This window comes from Mytilus trossulus, chromosome 5 (genome assembly GCF_036588685.1).
Source record: "Mytilus trossulus isolate FHL-02 chromosome 5, PNRI_Mtr1.1.1.hap1, whole genome shotgun sequence".
Taxonomy (NCBI): Eukaryota; Metazoa; Mollusca; class Bivalvia; order Mytilida; family Mytilidae; genus Mytilus; species Mytilus trossulus.
In genome coordinates, this window is record NC_086377.1 from 79,019,472 (window position 1) to 79,039,592 (window position 20,121).

Genomic DNA, 20,121 nt, shown 5'->3' on the forward strand with positions numbered 1-20,121 from the left:
GTAGTTTTCAATGTCATTGTAGTATTTGTTGTCAGTTAACAATGAAAGTTGACAATTCCACGTTGTTGTCTAATATACATTGCATATGTGAAAGACAAATGTTTAAAATCTGTGTTCTCATCTGTTGGATGTCTCTTGTTTTTTGTGTCATCAGCTTGGTATCTCCTAGGTATATACACCTAATGATGTCCTTGTATGTGTCATCAGTTTGCTATCTCCTAGGTATATACATCACATCATCTCCTTGTATGTGTCATCAGTTTGGTATCTCCTAGGTATATACATCATATTACGCCCTTGCATGTGTCGTCAGTTTGCTATCTCTTAGGTATATACATCACATCATCTCCTTGTATGTGTCATCAGCTTGGTATCTCCTAGGTATATACACCACATCATCTCCTTTTATGTGTCATCAGCTTGCTATCTCCTAGGTATATACACCACATCATCTCCTTTTATGTGTTATTAGCTTGCTATCTCCTAGGTATATACACCACATCATCTCCTTTTATGTGTCATCAGCATGGTATCTCCTAGGTATATACATCACATCATCACCTTGTATGTGTCATCAGCTTGGTATCTCCTAGGTATATACATCACATCATCTCCTTTTATGTGTCATCAGTGTGGTATCTCCTAGGTATATACATCACATCATCTCCTTTTATGTGTCACCAGCTTGCTATCTCCTAGGTATATATACATCACATCTTCTCCTTTTATGTGTCATCAGCTCGCTATCTCCTAGGTATATACATCACATCATGTCCTTGTATGTGTCATCAGCTTGGTATCTCCTAGGTATATACATCACATCATCTCCTTTTATGTGTCATCAGTGTGGTATCTCCTAGGTATATACATCACATCATCTCCTTTTATGTGTCACCAGCTTGCTATCTCCTAGGTATATATACATCACATCTTCTCCTTTTATGTGTCGTCAGTTTGCTATCTCTTAGGTATATACATCACATCATCTCATTTTATGTGTCATCAGTGTGGTATCTCCTAGGTATATACATCACATCATGTCCTTGTATGTGTCATCAGCTTGCTATCTCCTAGATATACACATCACATCATCTCCTTATATGTGTCATCAGCGTGGTATCTCCTAGGTATATACATCACATCATCTCCTTTTATGTGTCATCAGTGTGGTATCTCCTAGGTATATACATCACATCATCTCCTTATATGTGTCATCAGCGTGGTATCTCCTAGGTATATACATCACATCATCTCCTTGTATGTGTCATCAGTGTGGTATCTCCTAGGTATATACATCACATCATCTCCTTTTATGTGTCACCAGCTTGCTATCTCCTAGGTATATACATCACATCATCTCCTTTTATGTGTCATCAGCTTGCTATCTCCTAGGTATATACATCACATCATCTCCTTTTGTGTGTCATCAGTGTGGTATCTCCTAGGTATATACATCACATCATGTCCTTGCATGTGTCATCAGCTTGCTGTCTCCTAGGTATATACATCACATCATCTCCTTTTGTGTGTCATCAGTGTGGTATCTCCTAGGTATATACATCACATCATGTCCTTGTATGTGTCATCAGCTTGCTATCTCCTAGGTATATACATCACATCATCTCCTTTTATGTGTCATCAGTGTGGTATCTCCTAGGTATATACATCACATCATGTCCTTGCATGTGTCATCAGCTTGCTGTCTCCTAGGTATATACATCACATCATCTCCTTTTATGTGTCATCAGTGTGGTATCTCCTAGGTATACACATCACATCATGTCCTTGTATATGTCATCAGCTTGCTATCTCCTAGGTATACACATCACATCATCTCCTTATATGTGTCATCAGCGTGGTATCTCCTAGGTATATACATCACATCTTCTCCTTTTATGTGTCATCAGCTCGCTATCTCCTAGGTATATACATCACATCATGTCCTTGTATGTGTCATCAGCTTGGTATCTCCTAGGTATATACATCACATCATGTCCTTGTATGTGTCAAAGCTTGGTATCTCCTAGGTATACACATCACATCATCTCCTTATATGTGTCATCAGCGTGGTATCTCCTAGGTATATACATCACATCATCTCCTTGTATATGTCATCAGCTTGGTATCTCCTAGGTATATACATCACATCATCTCCTTTTATGTGTCATCAGTGTGGTATCTCCTAGGTATATACATCACATCATGTCCTTGTATGTGTCATCAGCTTGCTATCTCCTAGATATATACATCACATCATCTCCTGTTATGTGTCATCAGTGTGGTATCTCCTAGGTATATACATCACATCATGTCCTTTTATGTGTCATCAGCTTGCTATCTCCTAGGTATATACATCACATCATGTCCTTGTATGTGTCATCAGCTTGCTATTTCCTAGGTATACACATCACATCATCTCCTTATATGTGTCATCAGCGTGGTATCTCCTAGGTATATACATCACATCATGTCCTTGTATGTGTCATCAGCTTGCTATCTCCTAGGTATATACATCACATCAGGTCCTTGTATGTGTCATCAGCTTGCTATCTCCTAGGTATACACATCACATCATCTCCTTATATGTGTCATCAGCGTGGTATCTCCTAGGTATATACATCACATCATCTCCTTGTATATGTCATCAGCTTGGTATCTCCTAGGTATACACATCACATCATCTCCTTATATGTGTCATCAGCGTGGTATCTCCTAGGTATATACATCACATCATGTCCTTGTATGTGTCATCAGCTTGCTATCTCCTAGGTATATACATCACATCATGTCCTTGTATGTGTCATCAGCTTGCTATCTCCTAGGTATACACATCACATCATCTCCTTATATGTGTCATCAGCGTGGTATCTCCTAGGTATATACATCACATCATCTCCTTGTATATGTCATCAGCTTGGTATCTCCTAGGTATACACATCACATCATCTCCTTATATGTGTCATCAGCGTGGTATCTCCTAGGTATATACATCACATCATCTCCTTTTATGTGTCATCATTGTGGTATCTCCTAGGTATATACATCACATCATCTCCTTGTATGTGTCATCAGCTTGCTGTCTCCTAGGTATATACGTCACATCATCTCCTTGTATATGTCATCAGCTTGCTATCTCCTAGGTATATACAACACATCATCTCCTTTTATGTGTCATCAGCTTGCTTTCTCCTATGTATGTACATCACATCATGTCCTTGTATGTGTCATCAGTGTGGTATCTCCTAGGTATACACATCACATCATGTCCTTGTATGTGTCATCAGTGTGGTATCTCCTAGGTATACACATCACATCATCTCCTTATATGTGTCATCAGTGTGGTATCTCCTAGGTATACACATCACATCATCTCCTTATATGTGTCATCAGCGTGGTATCTCCTAGGTATACACATCACATCATCTCCTTATATGTGTCATCAGCTTGCTATATCCTAGGTATACACATCACATCATCTCCTTATATGTGTCATCAGTGTGGTATCTCCTAGGTATATACATCACATCATCTCCTTTTATGTGTCATCAGTGTGGTATCTCCTAGGTATATACATCACATCATCTCCTTTTATGTGTCATCAGTGTGGTATCTCCTAGGTATACACATCACATCATCTCCTTTTATGTGTCACCAGCTTGCTATCTCCTAGGTATATACATCACATCATCTCCTTTTATGTGTCATCAGCTTGCTATCTCCTAGGTATATACATCACATCATCTCCTTTTGTGTGTCATCAGTGTGGTATCTCCTAGGTATATACATCACATCATGTCCTTGCATGTGTCATCAGCTTGCTGTCTCCTAGGTATATACATCACATCATCTCCTTTTGTGTGTCATCAGTGTGGTATCTCCTAGGTATATACATCACATCATGTCCTTGTATGTGTCATCAGCTTGCTATCTCCTAGGTATATACATCACATCATCTCCTTTTATGTGTCATCAGCTTGCTGTCTCCTAGGTATACACATCACATCATCTCCTTATATGTGTCATCAGTGTGGTATCTCCTAGGTATATACATCACATCATCTCCTTTTATGTGTCATCAGCTTGGTATCTCCTAGGTATATACATCACATCATCTCCTTTTATGTGTCATCAGTGTGGTATCTCCTAGGTATATACATCACATCATCTCCTTTTATGTGTCACCAGCTTGCTATCTCCTAGGTATATATACATCACATCTTCTCCTTTTATGTGTCGTCAGTTTGCTATCTCTTAGGTATATACATCACATCATCTCATTTTATGTGTCATCAGTGTGGTATCTCCTAGGTATATACATCACATCATGTCCTTGTATGTGTCATCAGCTTGCTATCTCCTAGATATACACATCACATCATCTCCTTATATGTGTCATCAGCGTGGTATCTCCTAGGTATATACATCACATCATCTCCTTGTATGTGTCATCAGTGTGGTATCTCCTAGGTATATACATCACATCATCTCCTTTTATGTGTCACCAGCTTGCTATCTCCTAGGTATATACATCACATCATCTCCTTTTATGTGTCATCAGTGTGGTATCTCCTAGGTATATACATCACATCATCTCCTTTTATGTGTCACCAGCTTGCTATCTCCTAGGTATATACATCACATCATCTCCTTTTATGTGTCATCAGCTTGCTATCTCCTAGGTATATACATCACATCATCTCCTTTTGTGTGTCATCAGTGTGGTATCTCCTAGGTATATACATCACATCATGTCCTTGCATGTGTCATCAGCTTGCTGTCTCCTAGGTATATACATCACATCATCTCCTTTTGTGTGTCATCAGTGTGGTATCTCCTAGGTATATACATCACATCATGTCCTTGTATGTGTCATCAGCTTGCTATCTCCTAGGTATATACATCACATCATCTCCTTTTATGTGTCATCAGTGTGGTATCTCCTAGGTATATACATCACATCATGTCCTTGCATGTGTCATCAGCTTGCTGTCTCCTAGGTATATACATCACATCATCTCCTTTTATGTGTCATCAGTGTGGTATCTCCTAGGTATACACATCACATCATGTCCTTGTATATGTCATCAGCTTGCTATCTCCTAGGTATACACATCACATCATCTCCTTATATGTGTCATCAGCGTGGTATCTCCTAGGTATATACATCACATCTTCTCCTTTTATGTGTCATCAGCTCGCTATCTCCTAGGTATATACATCACATCATGTCCTTGTATGTGTCATCAGCTTGGTATCTCCTAGGTATATACATCACATCATGTCCTTGTATGTGTCAAAGCTTGGTATCTCCTAGGTATACACATCACATCATCTCCTTATATGTGTCATCAGCGTGGTATCTCCTAGGTATATACATCACATCATCTCCTTGTATATGTCATCAGCTTGGTATCTCCTAGGTATATACATCACATCATCTCCTTTTATGTGTCATCAGTGTGGTATCTCCTAGGTATATACATCACATCATGTCCTTGTATGTGTCATCAGCTTGCTATCTCCTAGATATATACATCACATCATCTCCTGTTATGTGTCATCAGTGTGGTATCTCCTAGGTATATACATCACATCATGTCCTTTTATGTGTCATCAGCTTGCTATCTCCTAGGTATATACATCACATCATGTCCTTGTATGTGTCATCAGCTTGCTATTTCCTAGGTATACACATCACATCATCTCCTTATATGTGTCATCAGCGTGGTATCTCCTAGGTATATACATCACATCATGTCCTTGTATGTGTCATCAGCTTGCTATCTCCTAGGTATATACATCACATCAGGTCCTTGTATGTGTCATCAGCTTGCTATCTCCTAGGTATACACATCACATCATCTCCTTATATGTGTCATCAGCGTGGTATCTCCTAGGTATATACATCACATCATCTCCTTGTATATGTCATCAGCTTGGTATCTCCTAGGTATACACATCACATCATCTCCTTATATGTGTCATCAGCGTGGTATCTCCTAGGTATATACATCACATCATGTCCTTGTATGTGTCATCAGCTTGCTATCTCCTAGGTATATACATCACATCATGTCCTTGTATGTGTCATCAGCTTGCTATCTCCTAGGTATACACATCACATCATCTCCTTATATGTGTCATCAGCGTGGTATCTCCTAGGTATATACATCACATCATCTCCTTGTATATGTCATCAGCTTGGTATCTCCTAGGTATACACATCACATCATCTCCTTATATGTGTCATCAGCGTGGTATCTCCTAGGTATATACATCACATCATCTCCTTTTATGTGTCATCATTGTGGTATCTCCTAGGTATATACATCACATCATCTCCTTGTATGTGTCATCAGCTTGCTGTCTCCTAGGTATATACGTCACATCATCTCCTTGTATATGTCATCAGCTTGCTATCTCCTAGGTATATACAACACATCATCTCCTTTTATGTGTCATCAGCTTGCTTTCTCCTATGTATGTACATCACATCATGTCCTTGTATGTGTCATCAGTGTGGTATCTCCTAGGTATACACATCACATCATGTCCTTGTATGTGTCATCAGTGTGGTATCTCCTAGGTATACACATCACATCATCTCCTTATATGTGTCATCAGTGTGGTATCTCCTAGGTATACACATCACATCATCTCCTTATATGTGTCATCAGCGTGGTATCTCCTAGGTATACACATCACATCATCTCCTTATATGTGTCATCAGCTTGCTATATCCTAGGTATACACATCACATCATCTCCTTATATGTGTCATCAGTGTGGTATCTCCTAGGTATATACATCACATCATCTCCTTTTATGTGTCATCAGTGTGGTATCTCCTAGGTATATACATCACATCATCTCCTTTTATGTTTTATCAGTGTGGTATCTCCTAGGTATACACATCACATCATCTCCTTTTATGTGTCACCAGCTTGCTATCTCCTAGGTATATACATCACATCATCTCCTTTTATGTGTCATCAGCTTGCTATCTCCTAGGTATATACATCACATCATCTCCTTTTGTGTGTCATCAGTGTGGTATCTCCTAGGTATATACATCACATCATGTCCTTGCATGTGTCATCAGCTTGCTGTCTCCTAGGTATATACATCACATCATCTCCTTTTGTGTGTCATCAGTGTGGTATCTCCTAGGTATATACATCACATCATGTCCTTGTATGTGTCATCAGCTTGCTATCTCCTAGGTATATACATCACATCATCTCCTTTTATGTGTCATCAGCTTGCTGTCTCCTAGGTATACACATCACATCATCTCCTTATATGTGTCATCAGTGTGGTATCTCCTAGGTATATACATCACATCATCTCCTTTTATGTGTCATCAGCTTGGTATCTCCTAGGTATATACATCACATCATGTCCTTGTATATGTCATCAGCTTGCTATCTCCTAGGTATACACATCACATCATCTCCTTATATGTGTCATCAGCTTGCTATCTCCTAGGTATATACATCACATCATCTCCTTTTATGTGTCATCAGTGTGGTATCTCCTAGGTATATACATCACATCATGTCCTTGTATGTGTCATCAGCTTGGTATCTCCTAGGTATATACATCACATCATCTCCTTTTATGTGTCATCAGTGTGGTATCTCCTAGGTATATACATCACATCATCTCCTTTTATGTGTCACCAGCTTGCTATCTCCTAGGTATATATACATCACATCTTCTCCTTTTATGTGTCGTCAGTTTGCTATCTCTTAGGTATATACATCACATCATCTCATTTTATGTGTCATCAGTGTGGTATCTCCTAGGTATATACATCACATCATGTCCTTGTATGTGTCATCAGCTTGCTATCTCCTAGATATACACATCACATCATCTCCTTATATGTGTCATCAGCGTGGTATCTCCTAGGTATATACATCACATCATCTCCTTTTATGTGTCATCAGTGTGGTATCTCCTAGGTATATACATCACATCATCTCCTTATATGTGTCATCAGCGTGGTATCTCCTAGGTATATACATCACATCATCTCCTTGTATGTGTCATCAGTGTGGTATCTCCTAGGTATATACATCACATCATCTCCTTTTATGTGTCACCAGCTTGCTATCTCCTAGGTATATACATCACATCATCTCCTTTTATGTGTCATCAGCTTGCTATCTCCTAGGTATATACATCACATCATCTCCTTTTGTGTGTCATCAGTGTGGTATCTCCTAGGTATATACATCACATCATGTCCTTGCATGTGTCATCAGCTTGCTGTCTCCTAGGTATATACATCACATCATCTCCTTTTGTGTGTCATCAGTGTGGTATCTCCTAGGTATATACATCACATCATGTCCTTGTATGTGTCATCAGCTTGCTATCTCCTAGGTATATACATCACATCATCTCCTTTTATGTGTCATCAGTGTGGTATCTCCTAGGTATATACATCACATCATGTCCTTGCATGTGTCATCAGCTTGCTGTCTCCTAGGTATATACATCACATCATCTCCTTTTATGTGTCATCAGTGTGGTATCTCCTAGGTATACACAGCACATCATGTCCTTGTATATGTCATCAGCTTGCTATCTCCTAGGTATACACATCACATCATCTCCTTATATGTGTCATCAGCGTGGTATCTCCTAGGTATATACATCACATCTTCTCCTTTTATGTGTCATCAGCTCGCTATCTCCTAGGTATATACATCACATCATGTCCTTGTATGTGTCATCAGCTTGGTATCTCCTAGGTATATACATCACATCATGTCCTTGTATGTGTCAAAGCTTGGTATCTCCTAGGTATACACATCACATCATCTCCTTATATGTGTCATCAGCGTGGTATCTCCTAGGTATATACATCACATCATCTCCTTGTATATGTCATCAGCTTGGTATCTCCTAGGTATATACATCACATCATCTCCTTTTATGTGTCATCAGTGTGGTATCTCCTAGGTATATACATCACATCATGTCCTTGTATGTGTCATCAGCTTGCTATCTCCTAGATATATACATCACATCATCTCCTGTTATGTGTCATCAGTGTGGTATCTCCTAGGTATATACATCACATCATGTCCTTTTATGTGTCATCAGCTTGCTATCTCCTAGGTATATACATCACATCATGTCCTTGTATGTGTCATCAGCTTGCTATTTCCTAGGTATACACATCACATCATCTCCTTATATGTGTCATCAGCGTGGTATCTCCTAGGTATATACATCACATCATGTCCTTGTATGTGTCATCAGCTTGCTATCTCCTAGGTATATACATCACATCAGGTCCTTGTATGTGTCATCAGCTTGCTATCTCCTAGGTATACACATCACATCATCTCCTTATATGTGTCATCAGCGTGGTATCTCCTAGGTATACACATCACATCATCTCCTTATATGTGTCATCAGCGTGGTATCTCCTAGGTATATACATCACATCATGTCCTTGTATGTGTCATCAGCTTGCTATCTCCTAGGTATATACATCACATCATGTCCTTGTATGTGTCATCAGCTTGCTATCTCCTAGGTATACACATCACATCATCTCCTTATATGTGTCATCAGCGTGGTATCTCCTAGGTATATACATCACATCATCTCCTTGTATATGTCATCAGCTTGGTATCTCCTAGGTATACACATCACATCATCTCCTTATATGTGTCATCAGCGTGGTATCTCCTAGGTATATACATCACATCATCTCCTTTTATGTGTCATCATTGTGGTATCTCCTAGGTATATACATCACATCATCTCCTTGTATGTGTCATCAGCTTGCTGTCTCCTAGGTATATACGTCACATCATCTCCTTGTATATGTCATCAGCTTGCTATCTCCTAGGTATATACAACACATCATCTCCTTTTATGTGTCATCAGCTTGCTTTCTCCTATGTATGTACATCACATCATGTCCTTGTATGTGTCATCAGTGTGGTATCTCCTAGGTATACACATCACATCATGTCCTTGTATGTGTCATCAGTGTGGTATCTCCTAGGTATACACATCACATCATCTCCTTATATGTGTCATCAGTGTGGTATCTCCTAGGTATACACATCACATCATCTCCTTATATGTGTCATCAGCGTGGTATCTCCTAGGTATACACATCACATCATCTCCTTATATGTGTCATCAGCTTGCTATATCCTAGGTATACACATCACATCATCTCCTTTTATGTGTCATCAGTGTGGTATCTCCTAGGTATATACATCACATCATCTCCTTTTATGTGTCATCAGTGTGGTATCTCCTAGGTATATACATCACATCATCTCCTTTTATGTGTCATCAGTGTGGTATCTCCTAGGTATACACATCACATCATGTCCTTGTATGTGTCATCAGCTTGCTGTCTCCTAGGTATACACATCACATCATCTCCTTATATGTGTCATCAGTGTGGTATCTCCTAGGTATATACATCACATCATCTCCTTTTATGTGTCATCAGCTTGGTATCTCCTAGGTATATACATCACATCATGTCCTTGTATATGTCATCAGCTTGCTATCTCCTAGGTATACACATCACATCATCTCCTTATATGTGTCATCAGCTTGCTATCTCCTAGGTATATACATCACATCATCTCCTTTTATGTGTCATCAGTGTGGTATCTCCTAGGTATATACATCACATCATGTCCTTGTATATGTCATCAGCTTGCTATCTCCTAGGTATACACATCACATCATCTCTTTATATGTGTCATCAGCTTGCTATCTCCTAGGTATATACATCACATCATCTCCTTTTATGTGTCATCAGTGTGGTATCTCCTAGGTATATACATCACATCATGTCCTTGTATATGTCATCAGCTTGCTATCTCCTAGGTATACACATCATATCATCTCCTTATATGTGTCATCAGCTTGCTGTCTCCTAGGTATATACATCACATCATGTCCTTTTATGTGTCATCAGCATGGTATCTCCTAGGTTTATACATCACATCATCTCCTTATATGTGTCATCAGCGTGGTATCTCCTAGGTATATACATCACATCATCTCCTTTTATGTGTCATCAGCTTGGTATCTCCTAGGTATATACATCACATCATCTCCTTGTATGTGTCATCAGCTTGGTATCTCCTAGGTATATACATCACATCATGTCCTTTTATGTGTCATTAACTTGCTGTCTCCTAGGTATATACATCACATCATGTCCTTGTATGTGTCATCAGCTTGCCATCTCCTAGGTATATACATCACATCATGTCCTTGTATGTGTCATCAGCTTGCTATCTCCTAGGTATACACATCACATCATGTCCTTGTATGTGTCATCAGCTTGCTATCTCCTAGGTATACACATCACATCATCTCCTTATATGTGTCATCAGTGTGGTATCTCCTAGGTATATACATTACATCATGTCCTTGTATGTGTCATCAGCTTGCTATCTCCTAGGTATATACATCACATCATGTCCTTGTATGTGTCATCAGCTTGCTATCTCCTAGGTATACACATCACATCATCTCCTTATATGTGTCATCAGCGTGGTATCTCCTAGGTATATACATCACATCTTCTCCTTTTATGTGTCATCAGCTCGCTATCTCCTAGGTATATACATCACATCATGTCCTTGTATGTGTCATCAGCTTGGTATCTCCTAGGTATATACATCACATCATGTCCTTGTATGTGTCAAAGCTTGGTATCTCCTAGGTATACACATCACATCATCTCCTTATATGTGTCATCAGCGTGGTATCTCCTAGGTATATACATCACATCATCTCCTTGTATATGTCATCAGCTTGGTATCTCCTAGGTATATACATCACATCATCTCCTTTTATGTGTCATCAGTGTGGTATCTCCTAGGTATATACATCACATCATGTCCTTGTATGTGTCATCAGCTTGCTATCTCCTAGATATATACATCACATCATCTCCTTTTATGTGTCATCAGTGTGGTATCTCCTAGGTATATACATCACATCATGTCCTTGTATGTGTCATCAGCTTGCTATCTCCTAGATATATACATCACATCATCTCCTGTTATGTGTCATCAGTGTGGTATCTCCTAGGTATATACATCACATCATGTCCTTTTATGTGTCATCAGCTTGCTATCTCCTAGGTATATACATCACATCAGGTCCTTGTATGTGTCATCAGCTTGCTATCTCCTAGGTATACACATCACATCATCTCCTTATATGTGTCATCAGCGTGGTATCTCCTAGGTATATACATCACATCATCTCCTTGTATATGTCATCAGCTTGGTATCTCCTAGGTATACACATCACATCATCTATGTGTCATCAGCGTGGTATCTCCTAGGTATATACATCACATCATGTCCTTGTATGTGTCATCAGCTTGCTATCTCCTAGGTATATACATCACATCATGTCCTTGTATGTGTCATCAGCTTGCTATCTCCTAGGTATACACATCACATCATCTCCTTATATGTGTCATCAGCGTGGTATCTCCTAGGTATATACATCACATCATCTCCTTGTATATGTCATCAGCTTGGTATCTCCTAGGTATACACATCACATCATCTCCTTATATGTGTCATCAGCGTGGTATCTCCTAGGTATATACATCACATCATCTCCTTTTATGTGTCATCATTGTGGTATCTCCTAGGTATATACATCACATCATCTCCTTGTATGTGTCATCTGCTTGCTGTCTCCTAGGTATATACGTCACATCATCTCCTTGTATATGTCATCAGCTTGCTATCTCCTAGGTATATACAACACATCATCTCCTTTTATGTGTCATCAGCTTGCTTTCTCCTATGTATGTACATCACATCATGTCCTTGTATGTGTCATCAGTGTGGTATCTCCTAGGTATACACATCACATCATGTCCTTGTATGTGTCATCAGTGTGGTATCTCCTAGGTATACACATCACATCATCTCCTTATATGTGTCATCAGTGTGGTATCTCCTAGGTATACACATCACATCATCTCCTTATATGTGTCATCAGCGTGGTATCTCCTAGGTATACACATCACATCATCTCCTTATATGTGTCATCAGCTTGCTATATCCTAGGTATACACATCACATCATCTCCTTATATGTGTCATCAGTGTGGTATCTCCTAGGTATATACATCACATCATCTCCTTTTATGTGTCATCAGTGTGGTATCTCCTAAGTATATACATCACATCATCTCCTTTTATGTGTCATCAGTGTGGTATCTCCTAGGTATACACATCACATCATGTCCTTGTATGTGTCATCAGCTTGCTGTCTCCTAGGTATACACATCACATCATCTCCTTATATGTGTCATCAGTGTGGTATCTCCTAGGTATATACATCACATCATCTCCTTTTATGTGTCATCAGCTTGGTATCTCCTAGGTATATACATCACATCATGTCCTTGTATATGTCATCAGCTTGCTATCTCCTAGGTATACACATCACATCATCTCCTTATATGTGTCATCAGCTTGCTATCTCCTAGGTATATACATCACATCATCTCCTTTTATGTGTCATCAGTGTGGTATCTCCTAGGTATATACATCACATCATGTCCTTGTATATGTCATCAGCTTGCTATCTCCTAGGTATACACATCACATCATCTCTTTATATGTGTCATCAGCTTGCTATCTCCTAGGTATATACATCACATCATCTCCTTTTATGTGTCATCAGTGTGGTATCTCCTAGGTATATACATCACATCATGTCCTTGTATATGTCATCAGCTTGCTATCTCCTAGGTATACACATCATATCATCTCCTTATATGTGTCATCAGCTTGCTGTCTCCTAGGTATATACATCACATCATGTCCTTTTATGTGTCATCAGCATGGTATCTCCTAGGTTTATACATCACATCATCTCCTTATATGTGTCATCAGCGTGGTATCTCCTAGGTATATACATCACATCATCTCCTTTTATGTGTCATCAGCTTGGTATCTCCTAGGTATATACATCACATCATCTCCTTGTATGTGTCATCAGCTTGGTATCTCCTAGGTATATACATCACATCATGTCCTTTTATGTGTCATTAACTTGCTGTCTCCTAGGTATATACATCACATCATGTCCTTGTATGTGTCATCAGCTTGCCATCTCCTAGGTATATACATCACATCATGTCCTTGTATGTGTCATCAGCTTGCTATCTCCTAGGTATACACATCACATCATGTCCTTGTATGTGTCATCAGCTTGCTATCTCCTAGGTATACACATCACATCATCTCCTTATATGTGTCATCAGTGTGGTATCTCCTAGGTATATACATTACATCATGTCCTTGTATGTGTCATCAGCTTGCTATCTCCTAGGTATATACATCACATCATGTCCTTGTATGTGTCATCAGCTTGCTATCTCCTAGGTATACACATCACATCATCTCCTTATATGTGTCATCAGCGTGGTATCTCCTAGGTATATACATCACATCATGTCCTTGTATGTGTCATCAGCTTGGTATCTCCTAGGTATATACATCACATCATGTCCTTGTATGTGTCATCAGCTTGCTATCTCCTAGGTATACACATCACATCATCTCCTTATATGTGTCATCAGCGTGGTATCTCCTAGGTATATACATCACATCATCTCCTTGTATATGTCATCAGCTTGGTATCTCCTAGGTATACACATCACATCATCTCCTTATATGTGTCATCAGCGTGGTATCTCCTAGGTATATACATCACATCATCTCCTTTTATGTGTCATCAGTGTGGTATCTCCTAGGTATATACTTCACATCATCTCCTTGTATGTGTCATCAGCTTGCTGTCTCCTAGGTATACACATCACATCATCTCCTTATATGTGTCATCAGTGTGGTATCTCCTAGGTATATACATCACATCTATCTCCTTTTATGTGTCATCAGTGTGGTATCCTAGGTATATACATCACATCATGTCCTTGTATATGTCATCAGCTTGCTATCTCCTAGGTATACACATCACATCATCTCCTTATATGTGTCATCAGCTTGCTATCTCCTAGGTATATACATCACATCATCTCCTTTTATGTGTCATCAGTGTGGTATCTCCTAGGTATATACATCACATCATCTCCTTTTATGTGTCATCAGTGTGGTATCTCCTAGGTATATACATCACATCATCTCCTTTTATGTGTCACCAGCTTGCTATCTCCTAGGTATATACATCACATCATCTCCTTTTATGTGTCATCAGCTTGCTATCTCCTAGATATATACATCACATCATCTCCTTTTGTGTGTCATCAGTGTGGTATCTCCTAGGTATATACATCACATCATGTCCTTGCATGTGTCATCAGCTTGCTGTCTCCTAGGTATATACATCACATCATCTCCTTTTATGTGTCATCATTGTGGTATCTCCTAGGTATACACATCACATCATGTCCTTGTATATGTCATCAGCTTGCTATCTCCTAGGTATACACATCACATCATCTCCTTATATGTGTCATCAGCGTGGTATCTCCTAGGTATATACATCACATCTTCTCCTTTTATGTGTCATCAGCTCGCTATCTCCTAGGTATATACATCACATCATGTCCTTGTATGTGTCATCAGCTTGGTATCTCCTAGGTATATACATCACATCATGTCCTTGTATGTGTCAAAGCTTGGTATCTCCTAGGTATACACATCACATCATCTCTTTATATGTGTCATCAGCGTGGTATCTCCTAGGTATATACATCACATCATCTCCTTGTATATGTCATCAGCTTGGTATCTCCTAGGTATATACATCACATCATCTCCTTTTATGTGTCATCAGTGTGGTATCTCCTAGGTATATACATCACATCATGTCCTTGTATGTGTCATCAGCTTGCTATCTCCTAGATATATACATCACATCATCTCCTGTTATGTGTCATCAGTGTGGTATCTCCTAGGTATATACATCACATCATGTCCTTTTATGTGTCATCAGCTTGCTATCTCCTAGGTATATACATCACATCATGTCCTTGTATGTGTCATCAGCTTGCTATTTCCTAGGTATACACATCACATCATCTCCTTATATGTGTCATCAGCGTGGTATCTCCTAGGTATATACATCACAGCATGTCCTTGTATGTGTCATCAGCTTGCTATCTCCTAGGTATATACATCACATCAGGTCCTTGTATGTGTCATCAGCTTGCTATCTCCTAGGTATACACATCACATCATCTCCTTATATGTGTCATCAGCGTGGTATCTCCTAGGTATATACATCACATCATCTCCTTGTATATGTCATCAGCTTGGTATCTCCTAGGTATACACATCACATCATCTCCTTATATGTGTCATCAGCGTGGTATCTCCTAGGTATATACATCACATCATGTCCTTGTATGTGTCATCAGCTTGCTATCTCCTAGGTATATACATCACATCATGTCCTTGTATGTGTCATCAGCTTGCTATCTCCTAGGTATACACATCACATCATCTCCTTATATGTGTCATCAGCGTGGTATCTCCTAGGTATATACATCACATCATCTCCTTGTATATGTCATCAGCTTGGTATCTCCTAGGTATACACATCACATCATCTCCTTATATGTGTCATCAGCGTGGTATCTCCTAGGTATATACATCACATCATGTCCTTGTATGTGTCATCAGCTTGGTATCTCCTAGGTATATACATCACATCATCTCCTTTTATGTGTCATCAGTGTGGTATCTCCTAGGTATACACATCACATCATCTCCTTATATGTGTCATCAGTGTGGTATCTCCTAGGTATATACATCACATCATGTCCTTGTATGTGTCATCAGCTTGGTATCTCCTAGGTATATACATCACATCATCTCCTTTTATGTGTCATCAGTGTGGTATCTCCTAGGTATATACATCACATCATCTCCTTTTATGTGTCACCAGCTTGCTATCTCCTAGGTATATATACATCACATCTTCTCCTTTTATGTGTCGTCAGTTTGCTATCTCTTAGGTATATACATCACATCATCTCATTTTATGTGTCATCAGTGTGGTATCTCCTAGGTATATACATCACATCATGTCCTTGTATGTGTCATCAGCTTGCTATCTCCTAGATATACACATCACATCATCTCCTTATATGTGTCATCAGCGTGGTATCTCCTAGGTATATACATCACATCATCTCCTTTTATGTGTCATCAGTGTGGTATCTCCTAGGTATATACATCACATCATCTCCTTATATGTGTCATCAGCGTGGTATCTCCTAGGTATATACATCACATCATCTCCTTGTATGTGTCATCAGTGTGGTATCTCCTAGGTATATACATCACATCATCTCCTTTTATGTGTCACCAGCTTGCTATCTCCTAGGTATATACATCACATCATCTCCTTTTATGTGTCATCAGCTTGCTATCTCCTAGGTATATACATCACATCATCTCCTTTTGTGTGTCATCAGTGTGGTATCTCCTAGGTATATACATCACATCATGTCCTTGCATGTGTCATCAGCTTGCTGTCTCCTAGGTATATACATCACATCATCTCCTTTTGTGTGTCATCAGTGTGGTATCTCCTAGGTATATACATCACATCATGTCCTTGTATGTGTCATCAGCTTGCTATCTCCTAGGTATATACATCACATCATCTCCTTTTATGTGTCATCAGTGTGGTATCTCCTAGGTATATACATCACATCATGTCCTTGCATGTGTCATCAGCTTGCTGTCTCCTAGGTATATACATCACATCATCTCCTTTTATGTGTCATCAGTGTGGTATCTCCTAGGTATACACAGCACATCATGTCCTTGTATATGTCATCAGCTTGCTATCTCCTAGGTATACACATCACATCATCTCCTTATATGTGTCATCAGCGTGGTATCTCCTAGGTATATACATCACATCTTCTCCTTTTATGTGTCATCAGCTCGCTATCTCCTAGGTATATACATCACATCATGTCCTTGTATGTGTCATCAGCTTGGTATCTCCTAGGTATATACATCACATCATGTCCTTGTATGTGTCAAAGCTTGGTATCTCCTAGGTATACACATCACATCATCTCCTTATATGTGTCATCAGCGTGGTATCTCCTAGGTATATACATCACATCATCTCCTTGTATATGTCATCAGCTTGGTATCTCCTAGGTATATACATCACATCATCTCCTTTTATGTGTCATCAGTGTGGTATCTCCTAGGTATATACATCACATCATGTCCTTGTATGTGTCATCAGCTTGCTATCTCCTAGATATATACATCACATCATCTCCTGTTATGTGTCATCAGTGTGGTATCTCCTAGGTATATACATCACATCATGTCCTTTTATGTGTCATCAGCTTGCTATCTCCTAGGTATATACATCACATCATGTCCTTGTATGTGTCATCAGCTTGCTATTTCCTAGGTATACACATCACATCATCTCCTTATATGTGTCATCAGCGTGGTATCTCCTAGGTATATACATCACATCATGTCCTTGTATGTGTCATCAGCTTGCTATCTCCTAGGTATATACATCACATCAGGTCCTTGTATGTGTCATCAGCTTGCTATCTCCTAGGTATACACATCACATCATCTCCTTATATGTGTCATCAGCGTGGTATCTCCTAGGTATACACATCACATCATCTCCTTATATGTGTCATCAGCGTGGTATCTCCTAGGTATATACATCACATCATGTCCTTGTATGTGTCATCAGCTTGCTATCTCCTAGGTATATACATCACATCATGTCCTTGTATGTGTCATCAGCTTGCTATCTCCTAGGTATACACATCACATCATCTCCTTATATGTGTCATCAGCGTGGTATCTCCTAGGTATATACATCACATCATCTCCTTGTATATGTCATCAGCTTGGTATCTCCTAGGTATACACATCACATCATCTCCTTATATGTGTCATCAGCGTGGTATCTCCTAGGTATATACATCACATCATCTCCTTTTATGTGTCATCATTGTGGTATCTCCTAGGTATATACATCACATCATCTCCTTGTATGTGTCATCAGCTTGCTGTCTCCTAGGTATATACGTCACATCATCTCCTTGTATATGTCATCAGCTTGCTATCTCCTAGGTATATACAACACATCATCTCCTTTTATGTGTCATCAGCTTGCTTTCTCCTATGTATGTACATCACATCATGTCCTTGTATGTGTCATCAGTGTGGTATCTCCTAGGTATACACATCACATCATGTCCTTGTATGTGTCATCAGTGTGGTATCTCCTAGGTATACACATCACATCATCTCCTTATATGTGTCATCAGTGTGGTATCTCCTAGGTATACACATCACATCATCTCCTTATATGTGTCATCAGCGTGGTATCTCCTAGGTATACACATCACATCATCTCCTTATATGTGTCATCAGCTTGCTATATCCTAGGTATACACATCACATCATCTCCTTTTATGTGTCATCAGTGTGGTATCTCCTAGGTATATACATCACATCATCTCCTTTTATGTGTCATCAGTGTGGTATCTCCTAGGTATATACATCACATCATCTCCTTTTATGTGTCATCAGTGTGGTATCTCCTAGGTATACACATCACATCATGTCCTTGTATGTGTCATCAGCTTGCTGTCTCCTAGGTATACACATCACATCATCTCCTTATATGTGTCATCAGTGTGGTATCTCCTAGGTATATACATCACATCATCTCCTTTTATGTGTCATCAGCTTGGTATCTCCTAGGTATATACATCACATCATGTCCTTGTATATGTCATCAGCTTGCTATCTCCTAGGTATACACATCACATCATCTCCTTATATGTGTCATCAGCTTGCTATCTCCTAGGTATATACATCACATCATCTCCTTTTATGTGTCATCAGTGTGGTATCTCCTAGGTATATACATCACATCATGTCCTTGTATATGTCATCAGCTTGCTATCTCCTAGGTATACACATCACATCATCTCTTTATATGTGTCATCAGCTTGCTATCTCCTAGGTATATACATCACATCATCTCCTTTTATGTGTCATCAGTGTGGTATCTCCTAGGTATATACATCACATCATGTCCTTGTA

General features: G+C 39.2%; 1 protein-coding gene across 1 annotated transcript in view; it reads left to right on the forward strand.

Annotated features, from left to right (window-relative positions):
- LOC134718336 (uncharacterized) overlaps positions 1 to 20,121 on the forward strand; it is a 184,466-nt gene that overhangs the window by 138,293 nt on the left and 26,052 nt on the right. The window lies entirely within an intron of this gene.